Source organism: Rhipicephalus microplus, unplaced genomic scaffold (genome assembly GCF_043290135.1).
Source record: "Rhipicephalus microplus isolate Deutch F79 unplaced genomic scaffold, USDA_Rmic scaffold_265, whole genome shotgun sequence".
In the NCBI taxonomy this organism is placed as follows: Eukaryota; Metazoa; Arthropoda; class Arachnida; order Ixodida; family Ixodidae; genus Rhipicephalus; species Rhipicephalus microplus.
Window position 1 is genome coordinate 30001 of NW_027464836.1, and position 12500 is coordinate 42500.

Genomic DNA, 12500 nt, shown 5'->3' on the forward strand with positions numbered 1-12500 from the left:
TTTCGCGCCGCCCCGGCTGACGCGGTTTCGTGCCGCCCCGGCAGACGCGGTTTTTTGCGCCGCCCCGGCTGACGCGGTTTTTTGCCGCCCCGGCTGACGCAGTTCGGACTTGGCACTTTTCGGCTGTGCCTGGCTGGCGGCCCACTCACTCGATCGCCATGTCTGTTTGCCACAGTTTTCCCGGTGGTGCCGCACCCGGGCTCGCCCCGGCAGACGCGTTTTTTTTTTTTCTTTCGCCCCGGCTGACGCAGTTTTCGCGCCGCCCCGGCTGACGCGGTTTCGTGCCGCCCCGGCAGACGCGGTTTTTTGCGCCGCCCCGGCTGACGCGGTTTTTGCCGCCCCGGCTGACGCAGTTCGGACTTAGCACTTTTTGGCTGAGCCTGGCTGGTGGCCCACTCACTCGATCGCCATGTCTGTTAGCCACAGTTTTCCCGGTGGTGCCGCACCCGGGCTCGCCCCGGCTGACGCAGTTTTCGCGCCGCCCCGGCTGACGCGGTTTCGTGCCGCCCCGGCAGACGCGGTTTTCGCGCCGCCCCGGCTGACGCGGTTTTTGCCGCCCCGGCTGACGCAGTTCGGACTTAGCACTTTTCGGCTGTGCCTGGCTGGCGGCCCACTCACTCGATCGCCATGTCTGTTTGCCACAGTTTTCCCGGTGGTGCCGCACCCGGGCTCGCCCCGGCTGACGCAGTTTTCGCGCCGCCCCGGCTGACGCGGTTTCGTGCCGCCCCGGCAGACGCGGTTTTCGCGCCGCCCCGGCTGACGCGGTTTCGTGCCGCCCCGGCAGACGCGGTTTTTTGCCGCCCCAGCTGACGCAGTTCGGACTTAGCACTTTTTGGCTGAGCCTTGCTGGCGGCCCACTCACTCGATCGCCATGTCTGTTTGCCACAGTTTTCCCGGTGGTGCCGCACCCGGGCTCGCCCCGGCAGACGCGTTTTTTTTTTTCTTTCGCCCCGGCTGACGCAGTTTTCGCGCCGCCCCGGCAGACGCGGTTTTCGCGCCGCCCCGGCAGACGCGGTTTTTTGCGCCGCCCCGGCTGACGCGGTTTTTTGCCGCCCCGGCTGACGCAGTTCGGACTTGGCACTTTTTGGCTGAGCCTGGCTGGCGGCCCACTCACTCGATCGCCATGTCTGTTTGCCACAGTTTTCCCGGTGGTGCCGCACCCGGGCTCGCCCCGGCTGACGCAGTTTTCGCGCCGCCCCGGCAGACGCGGTTTCGTGCCGCCCCGGCAGACGCGGTTTTTTGCGCCGCCCCGGCTGACGCGGTTTTTTGCCGCCCCGGCTGACACGGTTCGGACTTTGCACTTTTCGGCTGTGCCTGGCTGGCGGCCCACTCACTCGATCGCCATGTCTGTTTGCCACAGTTTTCCCGGTGGTGCCGCACCCGGGCTCGCCCCGGCAGACGCGTTTTTTTTTTTTTTTTCTTTCGCCCCGGCTGACGCAGTTTTCGCGCCGCCCCGGCTGACGCGGTTTCGTGCCGCCCCGGCAGACGCGGTTTTTTGCGCCGCCCCGGCTGACGTGGTTTTTGCCGCCCCGGCTGACGCAGTTCGGACTTTGCACTTTTTGGCTGAGCCTGGCTGGCGGCCCACTCACTCGATCGCCATGTCTGTTTGCCACAGTTTTCCCGGTGGTGCCGCACCCGGGCTCGCCCCGGCAGACGCGTTTTTTTTTTTTCCTTCGCCCCGGCAGACGTGGTTCCCCCCCCCCCCCTCCGTCTTTCTTTTTGTTTTTTTTTTTCGCCGCGGCTGAAGTGGATTTTTCGGTGCCTCGACGCCCCGGTAGTCGCGGTTTTTCCGTTTCCGCACGGCCCCGGCTGACGCTGCTCGGTCACAGTCGCCTTTTGTGGTGATTGCAGACTTCTTGAGCGCGGGTGTTTTTTTTTTTGTTGTTGTTGTTGTTTTATTACGCATTCGCTCCAGCAGACGCTGTTTAGACTTTTTGTTTCCTCTTTTATCCTGCGACGAGGTGACGAGGTTTATTCGGTGCCCCGCCGCCCCGGCTGAAGTGATTTTTCCTGTCCCGTGCCGCCCCGGCTGACGCGGTTGGGACTTCGCGTTTGTTCGGCCGCCACGGGTTTTGGCGCACTCGCTCGGTTGCTTGTTGTTGCCACTTGTTGCGAACCCAGGTTTCTTGAGCGAGCGCGGGCGTTTTTTCTTCCTTTCTTTCTTTGTTCTATGTGTTAGCGAATCGGCCTTTAATATCACACGAGGACTCACAACCAACAATTTTCAGTTTGAAGTGTAAAAAATCTGCAGGTGTTGACGTAACTGACTTGCCCCGTACCCTTGAGTACATCCATGAAGTTCTCGTAGTACTACTAAATCGCATTATTCCAAGTGGAGAAATTCCCATAAACTTGCAAACCTCTACACGAAAATCGGTGCGCGTGATAAAGTTGAAAATTATCGTCCGATATCAAATGTGCCTTCTATAACACAAATTCTAGGAAAAAAAAAAAAAAAAACACTTGTTCGCCGTTTTCTGCGCCGTGACTGGCAGCACTCCGGCGAAGCGAAACGGGGTCGATTCGAGCACGATATCGGCGTCTTTCGACGTGCTCGCCGGCGACCGTCGCACGAGTACGTCGCACGAGCGCGTCTGCCGGGGCGCCGTTTGCGAAGCCGACGCAAAAGTGGGAACCGCCGCTCGGATGATCGCCGCTTTCGGCAGAGTGAGTGTTGGCACTCCGGGGAAGCGAAACAGCGTGAATGCGCCCACGAAATCGGCGTATTTTGAAGTGCCCGCCGGCGACCGTCGCACGAGTACGGTAAACCGCGTCAGCCGGGGCGTAGTTCGGGACGCCGACGAAAAAGTGGGAAGCGCAACTCGGATCTTCGCCGTTTTTGCAGGAGTGAGTGGCGGCCCTCCTGCGAGACCAAGAAGCATCGATTCGTGCACGAATTCGGCGCCTTTCGACGTGATCGCCGGCGACCGTCGCTCGAGTAGGGCAAACCGCGTCTGCCGGGGCGGGCTTCGGGACGCCGATGCGAAAGTGGGAAACGCTGCTCGGATGTTCGCCGTTTTTGGCCGAGTGAGTGCTGGCACACGGGCGAAGCCAAACGGGGCCGATTACGGCACGATATCGGCGTCTTTCGACGTGCCCGCCGGCGACCGTCGCACGAGTACGGTAAACCGCGTCAGCCCGGGCGGAGTTCGGGACGCCGATGCGAAAGTGGAGAACGCCGCTCGGATCTTCGCCGTTTTTGGAGGAGTGAGTGGCGGCACTCCGGAGAAGCCAGGGAGCGCCAATTAGCGCACGATATCGGCGTCTTTCGACGCGCTCGCCGGCGACCGTCGCACGAGTAGGGCAAACCGCGTCTGCCGGGGCGGGGTTTACGACGCCGACGCAAAAGTGGGAACCGCCGCTCGGATGTTGGCCGTTTTTGGCAGAGTGAGTGCTGGCACTCCGGCGACGCGAAAGAGCGCGAATGCGCCCACGAAAGTGGCGTATTTGGACGTGCGTGACGGCGACCGCTGCAGGAGTACGAAAAACCACGTCAGCCGGGGCGAGCGACACACGGCGGTCTGGGTGCTTATCGCTGCTATTATAGGGGCACCCCGGCAGACGCAGAAAAAAAAAAAAAAATTTTCGACCTTCTTTTTTGCTGGTCGAGCTCGGGTAACCCAGGTCGCAATGGGAGCCGCGCACGAAAGCGGCGTCGCGAGACGCGTTCGCGGTCGCTAGTCGCACGAGCTCGGCAACTGCGTCAGCCGGCGCGGAGTTCGGGATGCCGACGGCTAAGTGGGTACCGCTGCTCGGATGTTCGCCGTTTTTGGCCGAGTGAGTGCTGGCACTCCGGTGAAGCCAAGGAGCGCCAATTCGTGCACGATATCGGCGTCTTTCGACGTGCCCGCCGGCCACCGCCGCACGAGTACGGCAAACCGCGTCTGCCGGGGCGGGGTTCGCGACGCGTACGCAATAGTGGGAACCGTCGCTCGGATGTTCGTCGTCTTTGGCCGAGCGAGTGCTGGCACTCCGGCGAAGCGAAACGGGGCCGATTCGGGCACGATATCGGCGTATTTCGACGTGCTCGCCGGCGACCGTCGCACGAGTACGGCAAAGCGCGTCTGCCGGGGCGAGGTTTGCGACGCCGACGAAAAAGTGGGAAGCGCCGCTCGGATCTTCGCCGTTTTTGCAGGAGTGAGTGGCGGCCCTCCTGCGAGACCAAGAAGCATCGACTCGCGCACGATATCGGTGTCTTTCGACGTGCCCGCCGGCCACCGCCGCACGAGTACGGCAAACCGCGTATGCCGGGGCGGGGTTGGCGACGCCGACGCAAAAGTGGGAACCGCCACTAGGATGTTCGCCGTTTTTGGCAGAGTGAGTGCTGGCACTCCGGCGAAGCGAAAGAGCGCGAATGCGCCCACGAAAGTGGCGTGTTTGGACGTGCTTGACGACGACCACCGCAGGAAAACGAAAAACCACGTCAGCCGGGGCGAGCGACCCATGGCGGTCTGGGTGCTTATCGCTGCTATTATAGGGGCACCCCGGCAGACGCAAAAAAAAAAAAAAAAATTTTTTTCGACATTCTTTTTTGCTCGTCGACCTCGGGTGACCCAGGTCGCAGTGGGAGCCGCGCACGAAAGCGGCGTCGCGAGACGGCTTCGCGGTCGCTAGTCGCACGAGCTCGGCAACCGCGTCTGCCGGGGCGGAGTTCGGGACGCCGACGGCTAAGTGGGAACCGCCGCTCGGATGTTCGCCGTTTGTGGCCGAGTGAGTGCTGGCACTCCGGCGAAGCCAAACGGGGCCGATTCCGGCACGATATCGGCGTCTTTCTACGTGCTCGCCGGCGACCGTCGCACGAGTACGGCAAAGTGCGTCTGCCGGGGCGGGGTTTGCGACGCGTACGCAATAGTGAGAACCGTCGCTCGGATGTTCGTCGTCTTTCGCCGAGCCAGTGCTGGCAATCCGGCGAAGCCGAACGGAGCCGATTCGGGCACGATATCGGCGTCTTTCCACGTGCTCGCCGGCGACCGTCGCACGAGTACGGTAAACCGCGTCAGCCGGGGCGGAGTTCGGGACGCCGATGCGAAAGTGGGAAGCGCCGCTCGGATCTTCGCCGTTTTTGGAGGAGTCAGTGGCGGCACTCCGGTGAAGCCAAGGTGCGCCAATTCGCGCACGATATCGGCGTCTTTCGACGTGCCCGCCGGCCACCGTCGCACGAGTACGGCAAACCTCGTCTGCCGGGGCGGGGTTTGCGACGCCGACGCAAAAGTGGGAACCGCCGCTCGGATGTTCGCCGTTTTTGGCAGAGTGAGTGCTGGCACTCCGGCGAAGCGAAAGAGCGCGAATGCGCCCACGAAAGTGGCGTGTTTGGACGTGCTTGACGACGACCACCGCAGGAAAACGAAAAACCACGTCAGCCGGGGCGAGCGACCCATGGCGGTCTGGGTGCTTATCGCTGCTATTATAGGGGCACCCCGGCAGACGCAAAAAAAAAAAAATTTTTTTCGACATTCTTTTTTGCTCGTCGACCTCGGGTGACCCAGGTCGCAGTGGGAGCCGCGCACGAAAGCGGCGTCGCGAGACGGCTTCGCGGTCGCTAGTCGCACGAGCTCGGCAACCGCGTCTGCCGGGGCGGAGTTCGGGACGCCGACGGCTAAGTGGGAACCGCCGCTCGGATGTTCGCCGTTTGTGGCCGAGTGAGTGCTGGCACTCCGGCGAAGCCAAACGGGGCCGATTCCGGCACGATATCGGCGTCTTTCTACGTGCTCGCCGGCGACCGTCGCACGAGTACGGCAAAGTGCGTCTGCCGGGGCGGGGTTTGCGACGCGTACGCAATAGTGAGAACCGTCGCTCGGATGTTCGTCGTCTTTCGCCGAGCCAGTGCTGGCACTCCGGCGAAGCCGAACGGAGCCGATTCGGGCACGATATCGGCGTCTTTCCACGTGCTCGCCGGCGACCGTCGCACGAGTACGGTAAACCGCGTCAGCCGGGGCGGAGTTCGGGACGCCGATGCGAAAGTGGGAAGCGCCGCTCGGATCTTCGCCGTTTTTGGAGGAGTCAGTGGCGGCACTCCGGTGAAGCCAAGGTGCGCCAATTCGCGCACGATATCGGCGTCTTTCGACGTGCCCGCCGGCCACCGTCGCACGAGTACGGCAAACCTCGTCTGCCGGGGCGGGGTTTGCGACGCCGACGCAAAAGTGGGAACCGCCGCTCGGATGTTCGCCGTTTTTGGCAGAGTGAGTGCTGGCACTCCGGCGAAGCGAAAGAGCGTGAATGCGCCCACGAAAGTAGCGTATTTGGACGTGCTTGACGGCGACCGCCGCAGGAGTACGAAAAACCACGTCAGCCGGGGCGAGCGACCCACGGCGGTCTGGGTGCTTATCGCTGCTATTATAGGGGCACCCCGGCAGACGCAGAAAGAAAAAAAAAAATGGGGACATGGCGTGCGTCACCGTGCGGCTTCGCAGCGTTGCCGAAGTCGCCGAGCCCTTCGACTGAGCCGAACGGCGGACAGGGAACGTTGGTCGGCCGTTCTAACCTGTCGGTGCCACGCCGAGACGTCGTTAAGGAAAACCGCGTCGTGGGCCTCTACGACGCCGTCGAGTCGTTGTACGTTTGGTGTCCAGCGTGTCGGCGGCGAGTAGCGGACACGTCGTTCACGACTTCGGTCTTTCGCAGTCGACGCGAACTTGCGGAGAGTCGTGGTGCCTCACGTTTTCGGCAGAAACCGCGGCGGAATTTTCCCGTGCGTGCGCGCACGACCTCGGTGCTGTGCCGTCAGCGTAGTGTTGCACAAACTCGTGGCCTACCCAAGGTGCGGTACGTTTGCGGCCGTATCCTCGGTGGGAATTTCGTGAGTAGGGTCGCAAATTCTACGACCTCGGCGGGTTTGAGAGCGACGTAGACTTGTGGCACGCTCAACATGCCACACGTTTCGGGGCACACCCGCGGTGAAATTTTCTCGAGTACGCTCGTATTAGGGCCCAAGGAGGTCTGGGTACTTATCGCTGCTATTATGTGGGGGTTCTCGTGAGCGGCGTACGCGAAAGCGACCGGGTGTCTGATATGCGGCGGGCTTCGGCCTCGTCAAGCGTGTCCTCGGGTCTGCTCCAGGGGAATCCACGGCAGTCGTCTGCAGCCTCATCCGCTTGATGCGTTAGGGGCTGGTTGTCGGACGGTGCCGTTTTACCACGATATCGAGGTGTGTTCCGTGTCGTCCTCGGGCGATTCAGATGCGAAAGCGCCGAAGACGCGGGCGTGACCCGTCGTCTGGCGGCTTTGCAGTCTCGGCTCCGTTGCTAGTTCCGGCCGGTCCACCGACAGTGCAGCGGGCTTGGGCAACCCGCACGGCGCGACCGAGTCGATGCAACGAAAAAGAGCGAGCATGAACGTGCTTCTTGCCGCACGGCTCCCACTCGTCTTTCGGGAAGGTTGTGCCGTAGCGAGCTCGAACGCCGTCATCTCGGAGTGCAAAATAAGCGTGTTGGGGCGCCTGAAGGTGGCCTCCGCCGCACACAGACTGCGTCCGGCCCGCCGAGGGCGAGGACGGACGCGCAGTCGAACGATTACCTGGTTGATCCTGCCAGTAATCATATGCTTGTCTCAAAGATTAAGCCATGCATGTCTAAGTACATGCCGAAATAAGGCGAAACCGCGAATGGCTCATTAAATCAGTTATGGTTCCTTAGATCGTTTCTTCCTACTTGGATAACTGTGGCAATTCTAGAGCTAATACATGCAGTGAGCCTGGAGCCCTTTGGGTAACGGGTGCTTTTATTAGACCAAGATCGATCGGGTTTCGGCCCGTATTGTGTGGTGACTCTGGATAACTTTGTGCTGATCGCATGGCCACGAGCCGGCGACGTTTCTTTCAAGTGTCTGCCTTATCAACTTTCGATGGTAGGTTACTTGCTTACCATGGTTGTTACGGGTAACGGAGAATCAGGGTTCGATTCCGGAGAGGGAGCCTGAGAAACGGCTACCACATCCAAGGAAGGCAGCAGGCGCGCAAATTACCCACTCCCGGCACGGGGAGGTAGTGACGAAAAATAACAATACGGGACTCTTTTGAGGCCCCGTAATTGAAATGAGTACACTCTAAATCCTTTAACGAGGATCAATTGGAGGGCAAGTCTGGTGCCAGCAGCCGCGGTAATTCCAGCTCCAATAGCGTATACTAAAGCTGCTGCGGTTAAAAAGCTCGTAGTTGGATCTCAGTTCCAGACGAGTAGTGCATCTACCCGATGCGACGGCTCGGACTGAACATCATGCCGGTTCTTTCTTGGTGCACTTCATTGTGTGCCTCGAGATGGCCGGTGCTTTTACTTTGAAAAAATTAGAGTGCTCAACGCAGGCGAGTCGCCTGAATAAACTTGCATGGAATAATAGAACAAGACCTCGTTTCTGTTCTGTTGGTTTTTGGAATACGAGGTAATGATTAAGAGGGACGGACGGGGGCATTCGTATTGCGGCGCTAGAGGTGAAATTCTTGGACCGTCGCAAGACGAACTACTGCGAAAGCATTTGCCAAGAATGTTTTCATTGATCAAGAACGAAAGTCAGAGGTTCGAAGGCGATCAGATACCGCCCTAGTTCTGACCATAAACGATGCCAACCAGCGATCCGCCTGAGTTACTCAAATGACTCGGCGGGCAGCTTCCGGGAAACCAAAGTATTTGGGTTCCGGGGGAAGTATGGTTGCAAAGCTGAAACTTAAAGGAATTGACGGAAGGGCACCACCAGGAGTGGAGCCTGCGGCTTAATTTGACTCAACACGGGAAAACTTACCCGGCCCGGACACTGGGAGGATTGACAGATTGAGAGCTCTTTCTTGATTCGGTGGATGGTGGTGCATGGCCGTTCTTAGTTGGTGGAGCGATTTGTCTGGTTAATTCCGATAACGAACGAGACTCTAGCCTATTAAATAGGTGCGGGGTTCCCAGCACCTTACAACCTTCTTAGAGGGACAAGCGGCTCCTAGCCGCACGAAACAGAGCAATAACAGGTCTGTGATGCCCTTAGATGTCCGGGGCCGCACGCGCGCTACACTGAAGGAAGCAGCGTGTCTTTATCCCTGTCTGAAAAGACTGGGTAACCCGTGGAACTTCTTTCGTGATTGGGATAGGGGCTTGCAATTGTTCCCCTTGAACGAGGAATTCCCAGTAAGCGCGAGTCATAAGCTCGCGTTGATTACGTCCCTGCCCTTTGTACACACCGCCCGTCGCTACTACCGATTGAATGATTTAGTGAGGTCTTCGGACCGATGTCCGGCGCGGCCTTTCGGTTGCGCCGGTCTGTTGGAAAGATGACCAAACTTGATCATTTAGAGGAAGTAAAAGTCGTAACAAGGTTTCCGTAGGTGAACCTGCGGAAGGATCATTAACGGATTGTGAAGGGTGAGCGCCTCAGCTGCGTCTGCGCCCGACACTTTCTGCCGCTGACCCCGTTTGGACGCGGGGTCGGCTTTTCCCCACGGGGCTGCCTGAATGTGGAGCGGCACCCCGTGACAAATTGTTGCGCCCAGCGGACGCCAACACCGCGACCTTGGACGGTCGGCCAGGTGGCGGACGCGGGTACAAACGGCGCAACGCACTCATAGGTCGGCTTTCGACCCGCCACTGCACCGTGGCTCGAAGCGCTCGAAATGCGCGACCCGACCGCTGCGGGACCGCCTAGTACTGTAAACAGGAGCGGCGGAGCGCGAACGGCGAGTCGTGGTTACGTCGGTAGAAGGCGAGGCTGCGCGTTCCCGAAACGCCAGCCGAGTGCCCTCCCGACCGTTCGAGCGTGCAAGAACGAGACCCGACAATCGCGCGGCGACTGCCAAGTACGAGAGGAACGGCACAAGCGTCGGCGGTCGGTCAAGGAACTGGCGATGTGACGGGTCCGCTGTGCACCAGTGCATACCGTCCCGCCGTCCGCGGCAAGCGCCTCCGCGTCCTCGGGTGACGGAGGCTGCCGGTCGGTTCTTGCAGGCGAGGGATCTCGCTGGCACCGGTTCGCGTTGACGCGCGGCCGGTCATGGCACGGCGATGCGACGGCCGAGGTGCGCAGTACTCGATGGAGGAACCGCACGCTCCGATGACCGTCCCGCCCTCCGCGGCGTATGCGTACCGACCGTAATGGTTGCAGCAGCGCCGGCCGGCTTTTGAATTCGCCACACGAAACACGGTGCGAGATCGCGGTTAGGGGAGCGTCGACGTTGCCAGGCGTTTTGCTTGCTGCCGAGGGAAAGGCGGCACGGCCACGTCGCGCTCGTCGCGATTAGCGGGTCTGCGCGCTTTGGGAAGGTGCCGCAACGACTTGCCGAAAGAGGAAGCACGGAAGAACGAGGGACTTGGACGTCCCGACAATTGAACGCACTTGCGGCCAGGCCCTTGCTGGCTTCGTTCTTCCGCCTCGAGTAGGCTCGTACGCGGCTCCGGCGCCGAAAGTGGTCCTTGGCACCGACTTCGGTGGACGTGGGAAGTGCCGCGCAAGTACGGCGCGCCTGGCTCCACCTGTTGGCTAAAGTAGGCAGCCGGATCGGCATTTTGGTGTGCGGTGGCAAACCGTGGATGCGAAAAAAGCTTGTGCGATTTCGTGGAACAAAAAGCGGGGGTCCCCCTTTTTATGCGGAGGAGACCGACCCGCCCGCCGTGGTGAACCGCGACGCCACGGTAAAAACGGGAGAGGCTTGTCGATGGGACCGTGCATCCCGCGCTCCACGGAGGCCGGGAGGCGGCCGCCCGAGGAAATGTGTAGCCGTCGAGGCCCGCATCTGCGTGCACTCTTATCCAAATGGGTGTACCGCAGGCATTTTCTGGTTAGGCGGGCCAATGAGAGCGAGCACACAACGATACCTACGGGTCCGGCTTGGAGAACCGGCTTCGACGCCTCCCGAGTATTTATAGAGGGGTGGACCACGAAAGCACTCGCAAGTAGCGGAAGCGAAACGCCGTCCGAAACACACCGTTTGCTCGATTTGCGGCAGCCGAAAAAGGCGCGGCAGAGTTTTGGAGTCCAAGCGTGCGCTGAAAAGCGCCCTTCTTGGCCACTGTTTGGCCGAGTGCCAGAAACGTTTGGTTTTGACTGTACGGAATTGAACAAACACTTTTTCACGACTCTAAGCGGTGGATCACTCGGTTCTCGGGTCGATGAAGAACGCAGCCAGCTGCGAGACTTGGTGTGAATTGCAGGACACACTGAGCACTGATTCTTTGAACGCACATTGCGGCCTTGGGTCTTCCCTTGGCTTCGTCTGTCTGAGGGTCGGATCACATATCAAGAGAGCCTTCGGCGCACAAGGGAACGTGAGCCGTCGACTCGTTTTGACCGCGTCGGCAACACGGACAGCACGCTGAACACCTCACAGCGAGCGCCAACAGCGGCCACTCAAGGGCGAGACGGTGGCGACCGTCGTGCCAGAGCCCAACCGAAACGGGGGCGACCGACTGCATTGAGGATGTGGCACCTCGTTGAGACCGCCGCAGGACTTCGAGTCGGAAGGAAGCCTGCAGGGAAAGTGCGGTCGAGGTTGCGTACTCCTCTCTGCGACCGGGCGCGCAAGAGCTGCGAGAGCCACGGACGCGCAACTTTAACGCACGGTAAACACGAGGAGCGAAAGCCGGCCAGCAAAGCTTCTCCAGCCGTGCGCAAAGTGCGCGAGATCGCAGCCTTGCGTTGCGCTTGTTGCCCTCGAAGTAAGCAGGGTGTCCCGTAGACCGGGCGCTCGAACACGCTGCGGGGCCGTGCCTCCTCCAGGCTTTGCCGCGCGAACAGGGAACGTTCGCGCGCAAAGCGCAGGGAGGTGAGGAGGCTGCGCCCGACGTTTGCGGTTCGCTGCGTACGCGGTTGATGCGGAGAGCACGGCGCGACGACTTGCCGCGAAGCGGAAAAAGTCTCCCGCACGAGTTGGCGAAACGTTGGCGAAGCTTAAGGCGTTCTCGTCGTAGTCCGCCGTCGGTCTAAGTGCTTCGCAGTTCCCGTCCCGTTCAAAAAACTGGGCCACTCCAGTTGGGGCGGGGGCGACGCTACACGAGACGATGCCTCTCGCCAGGCTGCGTGGCTGCCCTTGCGGCGGCGGCGACTGGCCTCGGCGGTGTTTGGGCTTTCGACACGGTCGTTTATCACGCAACTGCTCGGACGACGCACGCGCGCAGCGGAATGCCGCTTGCCAGCCTTGTGAAGATGTGACCCTGTACAGGGTTGCGGGCGCACTTGGTAGGGCGTCGTACTCGGTTCGCGATGGGTTTACGAACGTGTCCCGTCACTTCCACGTCACACCGGTTGTGCGCCGCACGCGTGCAGCGGGGAAGCCGATTGCCAGCCTTGTGAAGAAGTGGCCCTGTACAGGGTTGCGGGCGCACTTGGTAGGGCGAGCGCACGCGGTCGTGCAGGAAGTTGATGGAAGCGAATGTATCCGCTGTCGACCTCAGATCAGGCGAGACAACCCGCTGAATTTAAGCATATCACTAAGCGGAGGAAAAGAAACCAACAGGGATTCCCCGAGTAGCTGCGAGCGAAACGGGACCGAGCCCAGCACCGAATCCCCCGTCCTTGCAGGCGGTCGGGAAATG

The 12500-nt window shown here is 60.7% G+C and overlaps 2 non-coding genes and 1 pseudogene across 2 annotated transcripts; all 3 read left to right on the forward strand.

Annotated features, from left to right (window-relative positions):
• Positions 1 to 7509: 7509 nt before the first annotated feature.
• LOC142792961 (small subunit ribosomal RNA) lies at positions 7510 to 9324 on the forward strand. The gene has a single exon (XR_012891337.1). It is a non-coding gene; the product is annotated as a small subunit ribosomal RNA (ribosomal RNA).
• Positions 9325 to 11043: 1719 nt separating this feature from the next.
• LOC142792971 (5.8S ribosomal RNA) lies at positions 11044 to 11196 on the forward strand. The gene has a single exon (XR_012891347.1). It is a non-coding gene; the product is annotated as a 5.8S ribosomal RNA (ribosomal RNA).
• A 1154-nt stretch (positions 11197 to 12350) lies between these two features.
• Positions 12351 to 12500, forward strand: part of LOC142792980 (large subunit ribosomal RNA) — an 8039-nt pseudogene continuing 7889 nt past the window's right edge.